Here is an 11,982-nt window from a genome sequence, read left to right as displayed (position 1 = left end):
TATATTTATATATATATATATATATATATATATATATATATATATATATATATATATATATATATATATATATATATATATATATATATATATATTTATATATATATATATATACCTATATACATATATATATATATATATATATATATATATATATATATATATATATATATATATATATATATATATATATATATATATATATATAAATATTATTTAAAATATCCAATATTTTGTTTGAAAACTATTTCAATACATTCTTTAATTTTTATACAAATTAAATACTTAATAATTAAGTATTTTATTTGTTATACAAATTAAAGAATGTGTAAATAATTAAATACTTAATTATTAAGTATTTTATTTGTTATACAAATTAAATACTTAATAATTAAGTATTTAATTATTTACACATTCATACATGTCTGACTTGGTATTTCAGAATCAAACCATTTATGGCAGAGTTTTCTACCAACAATTATTTCAGAAAGTAAATCATTCAAGTCAGATCATCAGTAAAGTTAAACCATATAAGTCAGATCATTCTAAATCATCTAAGTGTTAATAAAAATTCTTTTTAAAAAAACTCTAATTTTCAACTCTTTATAATAAACATGTAAACAGTTTATAAATAAAGTTCTTCACCAGTAGTCATGTAAAACTGCATATAAACTTTGTATGCAAAAGTGCTTCACTATTAGACTCGTACAACATACTTATATAAGCTATGTATTTAAGAATGCTTTAAGGCCAAGAGCATATTTTAAGAGAAACACATTTGTAGATTTTTTCAAATTTACTTTAACACATTTTTTTTTTTCGTTTCTTAAAATTAACAATAGATAAAATTTTTATCACCAAGATAAACTTTATTGAGATTTTTACGAGTAAAAATTCTCTTGTATATATAGATTTTGAAACATTTTAAATAAGTTGATAGTAACACATGACTTGTATTGATAAAATTAGTATATCATTACTTCGAAATTTATTGCAAAAATCTGTTTGTTTTGATTTTAATTATTTTTCAACAAAATCGCACTTGCCTCTCTTTCAAAATCAGCGAATCAGATTGCTCATTTTTCTGCCTATTCTGAGCCTGTATAGGGTTTCAAAATATGCGGCCGGGGATGGACAAAGGTATTATACGTAGCTTAGCCTCAGCTCTGCGAGGAACAATCACTTCTTGAATAAATTAGAAATAATCTTTAATTTTATCATTATTTAAAAGTATTAGTTTTAGTTTATGTTTAAACAGATCAAGAAATGTAATTGTATTTTTAACAAACTTTACAATATCCAGAATCGACAACTTTCTCATAACAAGTTCCGGACGTTTCTCTCTTAATAGTTTCCGCATAACAATTCGGACATACAGTAAGATATACAGGCATAAATCGCAGCACGTCAATAAATGGGTGAGACATTGTTTTATAGTCAAATAACTGTAGTGATTTAGAATAAAGTATTTGAGACGTTCAGCCTATATCAAGAAATGTAATTGTATTTTTAACAAACTTTACAATATCCAGAATCGACAACTTTCTCATAACAAGTTCCGGACGTTTCTCTCTTAATAGTTTCCGCATAACAATTCGGACATACAGTAAGATATACAGGCATAAATCGCAGCACGTCAATAAATGGGTGAGACATTGTTTTATAGTCAAATAACTGTAGTGATTTAGAATAAAGTATTTGAGACGTTCAGCCTATATTATATATATATATATATATATATATATATATATATATATATATATATATATATATATATATATATATATATATATATATATATATATATATATATATATATATATATATATATATATATATATATATATATATATATATATATATATATATATATATATATATATATATATATATATATATATATATATATATATATATATATATATATATATATATATATATATATATATATAGATATATATATATATATATATATATATATATATATGTATATATATATATATATAAATATATATATATATATATACTTATATATATACTTATATAATATATTATATATATAATATATTTTATATATATAATATATATTATATATATATATATATATATATATATATATATATATATATATATATATATATATATATATATATATATATATATATATATATATATATATATATATATATATATATATATATATATATATATGTATATTTATATATATATATATATTAGGGATATGACTTTTTTGCAACCTACTAGGCCTGTATCGTAATTCAATGAACTTTTATGTAAAAAGAACGAATAGATGTTTCATTTTGACATATTTTGAAAAAAGGTCACCCCAAAACCAAAAAATCGAATTTTCAATAGGTACACTTTTGTACAGTAAATGAATATTAAAGGCTGAAGATGTTGTAAGAGTCATACTCCTGTTGTTATTTTATTTATTTATGCAACATGTACTGTGATATAACAAAAAAACATTATGTGATATATAATTATACAAGTATTACAAAATTAACAGTATCAAAGCGTCTAGTACAACAATATACATAACTGTCTGTGTCTATAGGCCTACTGTGTTTAGTACATGGGTCACATGATGCTCACGTCTCATAAAGAGTCTAGCGCTTATTACTTAGAATGAATCGAAGTTGCAGTTTGTCTTTCTTTCTGCAGGAAGCATACAGGTCTTGCATCACCTTGATTGCACGTTCAGCTATCTGATTACTTCGTGGTATGTCGATGACGGATGGCTCTTTCTTCCAGTGATTTTTGAATGACTGCAATGCCTTTTTGTAAGGCTTCAATACATCAGATAAATTCTTGAAGTCATTGTCATTGTACTTTTGACTACTAAACCAATGTTCTGCCCACTCATATGAAATGAACCTGCAAACCTTCTCCAAATTCTTTCTCGCTTCAGGCATAAGAATGAACGCCAGAATGGCGAGAATGGCTCTTGAGTTCCATCTGGCATTGCTCATATTAGGAATGTTCTGAAAGTGAATCAGAGGGAAGTTTCTTTGTTCTTCATAGAACCTAAACACTCTTGTTAAATGGTACAAAAACTTCATATCGTCTCTCCACCCTGATTTATCAAGAATTTCTACAGTTCCATTCACAAACTTATCCTTCAGTTCATCATACTTATTCAACAGTTCAGACACAAATGGGTATTCAATGTTTGGAGATTTGGTATCACCCCCAAGTTCTTCGTCCATCACCAGACGGAGAATCCTGTCTAGTACGTGATGCTGACAACCGATAAATTGTGGTATTGTGACACCCTTTAATTTAAACATACGTTGCAACTTCACAACAACTCCATTTCTCTTCCCAGTATTGACGTTTGTTGTATCAGTAATGATCATCTTAATTGAATTCCACAAATTGTATTCATCAATAAGTTTGGCAATTTTTTCAGCAACAGTTTCAGCTTTGCCATCTTTTAAACGAGTGCATCAAGTTTCACGTCAGTTCTTTCATTCTGAAGTACAACTACCTGATATTCCTTATCATCTATTCGTTTGCCGTCAAAGTGTAAGGACCACTGTTCCATTTTAAGTTGTTGTATCATTTTTTTTTTTAATTTACCTGTCTCTTTGAATATGGACTTGTAAATTGCTGATTGACTTGGAGTTGGAATATCAATACCTTGTTGTGATAATACATTGCTTATTTTAGCAGCTTTCTTTGTGGAAACTCCACTTGATGTAACCATACTTACAGCAAATTTACTTTTGTAGTGCTTTCTAGTTTTTTTCTGAGTGTCCTCATCATCGTCTTTATCACCGTCGTCGTCTTCATCATCTTCACTCTTACTTTTGCAGCTTTCAGATTCAGTACCACTGTCTGTGGTAGACAGGACTTGTGATGTGGAAGGTATTGCTGTTCCAGACTGGACTTTCCTTCTCTTGGAAGGGTGAATGGTTTCTTTACTTGCCACTTGTCCTGTTGAGTACCCCACCTGTCCTTTACTTTCTTTTTGTAGGTGGTATAGACGTTTATCTTCCGAGGATAACCACTGGCCATTCACTTTCGTGATGTCAAATAATGCATTGAGAACATCATATTTTCCACGCTTGACACATTCATCATAGACCTTCAGCACCTTCATAAGCTTTGCTCTTATCACTTGATCAGACACACGTGGAAAATTCAGTTTATTGTCCCACAATTTTGTAATTTCCTTAGAAATTTGGTCTATTCGTTCTTTTCTTCCTTTAACATATGCTCCGAGAAACTGGTATCTTCCTACGATCTGCAATTGAAGTGGTATTCTGGATTTTTCATCGAGTGAATGTTCTTCTACAGCCACGCTTCCTCTTCTTCTGTGTGACTCTTGAAATCTCACCAAATTTTTAGTCCAAGTCTTCTTGTTCTTTGTTACTGTGGTATGACTTTTCTTGTGAGACATCATATAATATTGTTACGACTTTACGGATAGCTGAGCGTAAATATCCGTTTAATAAAGTCGTTTAATTAATAAAATACTTTAACTGTATAGTAATCCAATTATAGTTCGATAATCCAGTCAATGTTGATAACAGTTCGATAATCCAGTCCGTATCCTAACGATAATGCTACAACTACTTATACTTCGTACACTTACAGCGTCTTTAGTTCGCTACAGTAGTTCCTTATTAGCTCAGTTACACGCAGAGTACTTCATAGAACTATTCACATTATCAACACTGAGCTCTGACAGCAGCTCGCTTATATAATTATTTAGAGCTTCCAGAATGTTCTACTAAGTTCTATAATCTTCTACAGTCTGTTACAGTCGTCTATATCACCGTGGTAACACAATGACGTCATCACATAACAATTCCAAGTATTTGCCGGCACACGGCCGTTTCGTTGCCATGGTAACGTGTGGCGTTATATTTATAAATTCATAACAAAATAATGAAATAAATAGAATTAAGCTGAGAAATAAGCTTAAGATTAAAACATCGGTCAAAAATGAATGTATAAAAATGGTAAATCAAATTTTTATTTTGGGGGTGAGCTTTTTTTGTTGCAGAAAGCTATTTGGGCCTTTTTTCATGATTTTAGGTAAAAGTTCATCGATTTATGATACAGGAAACATTTTATTTGAAAAAAAATTAAAAAGTCATATCCCTAATATATATATATATATATATATATATATATATATATATATATATATATATATATATATATATATATATATATATATATATATATATATATGGTAATGTTGCAGAATAGTGGCGTAAAATAATTTTATTTTTTAGCTTGTTGTGAGACTTGCTCAAAGTGGTGACTTTTTAATATAGACTAATATTAATTGGCTTCAGTACATACATCGACTATCTTATAGCCTACTGCTACAAGGCAGTGCTGCTACATCGACTATCTTATAGCCTGCTGCTACAAAGAAGTGCCAATACATTGATGGAGGGTTTGGTTGGGGCAGGCAGTCTATCAAATAATAGAAAAAAAACTTTAAAAAAAAAAATCTAAAAAAGATATTAAAATATTCCGTATGTTTATATTAAAAAGTCACCACTTTGAGCAATTCTCACAACAAGCGAAAAATTAAAATTATTTTACGCCACTATTCTGCAACATTACCTATATATATATATTTATATATATATATATATATATATATATATATATATATATATATATATATATATATATATTTATATATATATATATATATACCTATATATATATATATATATATATATATATATATATATATATATATATATATATATATATATATATATATATATATATATATATATATATATAAATATTATTTAAAATATCCAATATTTTGTTTGAAAACTATTTCAATACATTCTTTAATTTTTATACAAATTAAATACTTAATAATTAAGTATTTTATTTGTTATACAAATTAAAGAATGTGTAAATAATTAAATACTTAATTATTAAGTATTTTATTTGTTATACAAATTAAATACTTAATAATTAAGTATTTAATTATTTACACATTCATACATGTCTGACTTGGTATTTCAGAATCAAACCATTTATGGCAGAGTTTTCTACCAACAATTATTTCAGAAAGTAAATCATTCAAGTCAGATCATCAGTAAAGTTAAACCATATAAGTCAGATCATTCTAAATCATCTAAGTGTTAATAAAAATTCATTTTTTTTATGATTTAAATGAATTTATTTCATTTAAAGATAGTTCACGCAGCTCTCTCTCTCTCTAAATTTCTTTTTTCTTTTACATCTATTTTTTGCCTTTTGCATGACTGTCTTTCTGAAATTTCTGCTCTCAATATACTGTATTGCTGTATTGCTGTATTGCTTGCAAATAAAGAAAGATAAATCAACTGAACCATACTGTATTACAGTATGGTTCAGTTGATTTATCTTTCTTTTTTTGCAAGCCATGTGAGTCGACCACATAAGTAACTTTTCTTAGATAACTTATTTAGGCTATCAAGATAATCTAATTTTTTTTTCTTAATTTGCATGATATATAACCCATTGTTGCATTAGGCGATCTTCCTTTGGCATCACTAAGTAAACTCATTAACTTTTCACTATCTATATTGTGATGCATTGGACTTGCTGTCTCTTCCTTTAGTGTCTCAGTAATTAAAAGGGTGAAATATCTCTCATATTAAAGATTCAAGACATCTTCTACTGCAATAAGACAAGCAAAAGTCCTCTTGATAAGTCCATCAAAAGGTAAAAATAAAAGTAATATGATTAAACACCAGCATTGTAATTGGTCTAAAGTAGTGAAAAATAATATATACATAATTTAAGCTTACATACAAACATACTTCCATAATAAGCTTTCCTTACTAAGTTTTCTGAGTAATTGATCTAAAGTAGCAAAAATTGATAGTAAAATTATACAAGTTAAAAAATATAACTTAAAACTGTTACTAACAGTTATTAGGCTGCAAATAAATAAAAAGAGTTGTTAAATAATTAAGTTAAACATAATGAAGTATAAAGACTGAAGAAGAATTCTGACTAAATATTGTGTCTCATCATCTAAATATTGTGTCTAATCATGAGGAAAAAAAATTCAAATTAAAAGTTCATTTATAAAACAATAATATTATTTAATAATATTATTTTGTTTAAATAAAATTACTTTTAAATAAACTACCATTATTTACTTTTAAATAAAGTGATAAATGATTTAACTAAAGTATCAATAAAAGTTTTATAATTTTTTTTTTATATTATTTAATTATATAAGATTTTACTATAATAAATGTACTTAAAGAAAATCAAATTTTATAAGCGACGACTTTAAACAATGGTTGTCTCTTTAATAAACTTTATATAAGAATCATTAAAGTTTATATGCTGGAAAAGTAGAAAGATTTTGTTAAGAAGAAAAAAAGAACAAATTTTTTATGAAAGTTATTATTTATTTTTTCTTTTCTTTATGTTACTGCGAAAAATTGTAAAGAATCTTTTTTTTTTTTTAACTTTTAAATGTGCATTTTTATTAAACAATGTTCAGATGTAAGTTGTTACTTTATTTAAAAGGATTTCACATAATATTCTATTATAAAAACATTAGTAAAGATAAACAATTCAAAGTTATTTATTCCCAATGTAATTTAAATAATCGTATTGTTATAGTTTATTATTTATTTTAGGTAAGTTTTAATCTAATTTTTTTATTTTAGTTTTAGTTAAGTTATTTTATTATAATTTTAATTAATTTTTTTTAACAAAGAAATGTTTCTAATTTTCCAATTCATAAAAACAAAAAATTGAAAAGTAAAAACTAAATTTTACTACATTAAAACAGTTAAGCCTTCTCCATTATTCTTTTCCTTAACAAAAAAAAACCTGAAAAAAAACAAACAGAAAAATAATTTTCAAATAAAATTTTTTCAAAAACATTCACAATAAAGGAAAGACTTACTATAATGATGAGAAGGGACCTAATTTTTATTTAAGAAAAAGCGATGCAGCATTACAATGTGATAATTTATTTTTTTAATTGAATGAAAAGTAATATGAGTCTAAATGTTAGTAGATGGCACAAGAGACGCTAACTCTTTAGAGCAGCACCTGTTATAATATTTATAGAAAAGAGAAAGAGAAGCAATGACATGGGGATGTAATAATGGTTACAGATTGGCTGCAAGAACAGATTTAAATACGTTTTTAATGCGCATTAGCGCCTTCTCTGAAAGACAAAGAGCATCATTAGAAGATCTGCCCCAGATATTCTATAAAAGAATTCCCCAGGTATTCTATACAAGAACCCCAGGTATTCTATACAAGAACAGATTAGAGATTTAAAGTGATAAGAATAGAATCCTGAATAAGAAAGTGGCGAGAAGGATAAAGAGATGCGACCTTAGCAGATACTGGTTTTGCAATTGATTTAATATATGGTTTCCAAGAAAAATCAAAAGTAAGAGTTAATCCTAGAAGATAAGTCTTATCAAGTACATTACCATTCAAAAGTATTGGAAGATCTAGTTTGTTGCGATAATGATTAGCTAAAAAATTTTTTGACTGAGTTTAAGTTCACCAGCCACTGAGAGCTTCATGTTTCAGCAGAAGTAAGATTCTTTTTAAGCTCAAATACCCCCTCCAAGCAATCAGAGAGTGTTGGCTTCTTTTCAAGAGGAGATGAAGAAGAGTGCAGAGCATCAAGGAGATGAAGAAGAGTGCAGAGCATCAAAGACAACTTTTATACTACGATTGGTAAGGATGAATACAATAATCTCAAAGATTTTACCTCAAAATAAACAATAATCTCAAAGATAATTGTTTATTTTGAGGTAAACTCTTTGAGATTATTGTATACATCCTTATGGTGTATCTTTGAAATCTTTGAGATTATTTACAATAATCTCAAAGATTTCAAAGATACACCGTAAGAAAAGAGCCTATGAAGAAAACCAGCATGCCAAACTTTATTAGAGGCTTTAGAAATGTCAAGAGCACAATAAAACCTTATAAAATATTTATATATATACATTAGGGTGGCTCTTAAAACAACATTTTTGAAAAAAACGTGTTCTGACCCCTTTATTTTGTTCTATATAATACTAAAACACAAGGTTTAAAATTTTTTTGAACAAAAAATTATTTTAGGGGTAGCTCAAGACCCTTAAAAATTTGACTGGTCTCTAAAATTTTGAAAACAAAAATTTTTCTAAAGTATGTCAACCTGGTACTCAAAAGAAGCGAAATTAGATAAAAACTTCAAAAACAGTAATCACTTTACAAAAAAAGCATGTTTAAAAAAACTGTTTTTTTAAAACTTGAAAATAATGACTTTTTTTATTTTCAGCTTAAAAACAATAGTTTTTGTGCATTTATTTGAGAAAAAAGTTATTTTTTTGTAAATTGATTATTATTTTTAAAGTTTTTTATATAATTTCGCTTCTTTTGAGTACCAGGTTGACATACTTTAAAAGAACTTTTATTTTCAAAATTTTAGGGACCAGTCAAATTTTTAAGGGTCTTGAGCTACCCCTAAAATAATTTTTTGTTCAAAAAAATTTTAAACCTAGTGTTTTAGTATTATATAGAACAAAGTAAAGGGGTCAGAACAGGTTTTTTTCAAAAATGTTGTTTTAAGAGCCACCCTAATATACATATATATATATATATATATATATATATATATATATATATATATATATATATATATATATATATATATATATATATATATATATATATATATATATATATATATATATATATAAACAATTTTAAAATGTGTTCTTTAAAATAGAGTGCTCAATGTTCTCAAAATAACAGAGCAATAATAAATTTGCGTAAAGTTACTTAATAAAAATTTTTCATTTAACACTGTGTTTCATCCTAATAATTATGGATTCAAAACAAAAAATACATGATTGTTATGGATTTAAAACAATAAATACTCCACCTTTTTTACCTGATTTAGAAAAAGATGAAAATGACCAATTACATTTAGGTAAAACAGTAACGTTTTGCCCTTTAAAAAACAAGTTTCAATCAAAATTAAAGTCGGATATAAAGTAAACTAAATCAAACCCTAATATTTTGGTTTTTGCTGATAAAAAAAAGAACATTTACCAAGTCGCAACAGAAAAGTATATAAAAAAATTTTAATCAACAGTATTGCTAGTGTTTAGAAAGCCCCTAAAAATTTTTAAAATGCAATTAATTCAGAATCTTTGTTGGTTATTGGTTCCCTCATAAAGTGAGATTGTACATGTAAGCAAAATTAAATTGGACAAAATTGATAATATTCTTAGAATTAAAATAATTTTACAACAGTGGAAAAATACCACTGATGTTATAAATTGATTCTTTATAATTGAAAATAAAAATGACTGTACATTCATTCAGTTTGATATTTCCCCCACAATAACTGCAAGTATTTTAAAATAAAAACAATTGAATTTGCAAAATGCCACGCAGTTATTACAGAAGATACAATCTGTACAATAAAATATTGCTGACAAACCTTACTTTATTTTAATAAGGAAACTTGGAAAAAGAAAAACATACATGACTGCTTTGATGTAATAATGTGCAATTTGTTGGAGAACATATTTAGGATTTATTAAGTAAAATTATCAATATTAATGATTTCGTCCTGTATCATTGGTTTAATAGTAATGCATAAAAAATCTGGGCCACAGCTCGAGAGAATTTGAAAAGATTTAAATTTTTTTTAAATATTGGCTTTCAAAGTGAAATAAGCATAATTTAAAAATTGTTAATTTTCTTGATGTCACATTTAACCTCTTTGAAAATTCATATAAACCTTTCAAAAAACCAAATGAAGAATTATTGTATATTAATGTTAACTCAAATCGCTAACCCCAAAATCTAAATCAAATTCCAATTTCAATTAGTAACAGGCTAAACCTAAACTCCTTTTATGAACATGCATTCAACTCCTCTAGATGAGTTTGTAAAGATGCCCTTAAAAATAGTGGTTTCCAAAAATTTGAACTAAAATTTGACCCTGAAAAAAAGAATACAAAAAAGGAAAATAGAAGTAGAAATGCAGTTTGGTTCAACCCTCCATATAGCAAAAATGTTTACGCTAACAAAGGAAAAGTGTTTTTAAAACAAGTCGATAAGCATTTTCCATCCTCTAATAAATTACATGAAATTTTTAATTGAAATACAATTAAAGTTAGCTGCAGTTGCACCAAAAATATGGAAAGAATAATAAAAGGTCACAATATGTTAAACAAAATAGAAATCCTAAATTAAAAAACGACATAAAATTGTAATTGTAAACATAATAACAATTGTCCAATGAGTGGAAATTGTTTATCAAAAATCGTGGTATATAAATGTGTTGTTTCCTCTAAGAATGTACCTGCTAAATAATATATTGATTTAATAGAGGGTTAATGGAAAAAATGTCTTGCTGATCATAAGCAATACTTTAAAAATATAAAGTATGCAAAAGACACCATACTGTCAAAATACATATGGGAATTAAAAGATAAAAATATTTATGATATTTTACTGAATTGGTTCATCCTTAAAACAGCACCTGCATACAACAATATTTCCAAAAAATGCATACTATTTTTACAAGAAAAATTTGAAATAATTACACATGCGAGCCCAAAAATTTTGTTAAACAAAAAATCGGAATTGATTTCTAAATGCAGGCATGAAAATAAGTTTCTCCTAAAAATCTAAAAAAAAAAGTAAGCTAAAATAATAATTACATTGAATCCCCCCCCCCCTCCTTTTGACATTTTTTTTTCCAAAAAAAAATAGCAGTTATTAATTTTAAACAATTCTTTTTATAATAGTGTCAGCATATTTCACAAATATGTGAAAATTTACAGTAGTTAAGACATTTACCACTTTCTGAAAATTAATTTTTGACATAAAATGAAGTTTTAATAATTTGATCATTCATTTCTGATGAGTCTTTATTGATGAAACACGGTGTTTAATGAAAAATTTTTGTAAAGTGATTTTCTACTATTTTAT

The 11,982-nt window shown here is 26.0% G+C and overlaps 1 protein-coding gene across 1 annotated transcript in view; it reads left to right on the top strand.

Moving 5' to 3' along the window:
* The first annotated feature begins 1,199 nt into the window (after window positions 1-1,199).
* LOC136076644 (uncharacterized) overlaps window positions 1,200-11,982 on the top strand; it is a 51,003-nt gene continuing 40,220 nt past the window's right edge. The window contains exon 1 of the mRNA XM_065789952.1: window positions 1,200-1,647. The gene's annotated coding sequence lies outside the window, so the exon portion shown is untranslated. The remainder of the gene's footprint in view (window positions 1,648-11,982) is intronic.

The sequence above is a fragment of the Hydra vulgaris genome, chromosome 02 (assembly GCF_038396675.1).
Source record: "Hydra vulgaris chromosome 02, alternate assembly HydraT2T_AEP".
Lineage (NCBI taxonomy): Eukaryota > Metazoa > Cnidaria > Hydrozoa > Anthoathecata > Hydridae > Hydra > Hydra vulgaris.
The sequence above is the reverse complement of the archived record's forward strand: the minus strand, read 5'-3'. Positions and strand labels throughout refer to the sequence as shown.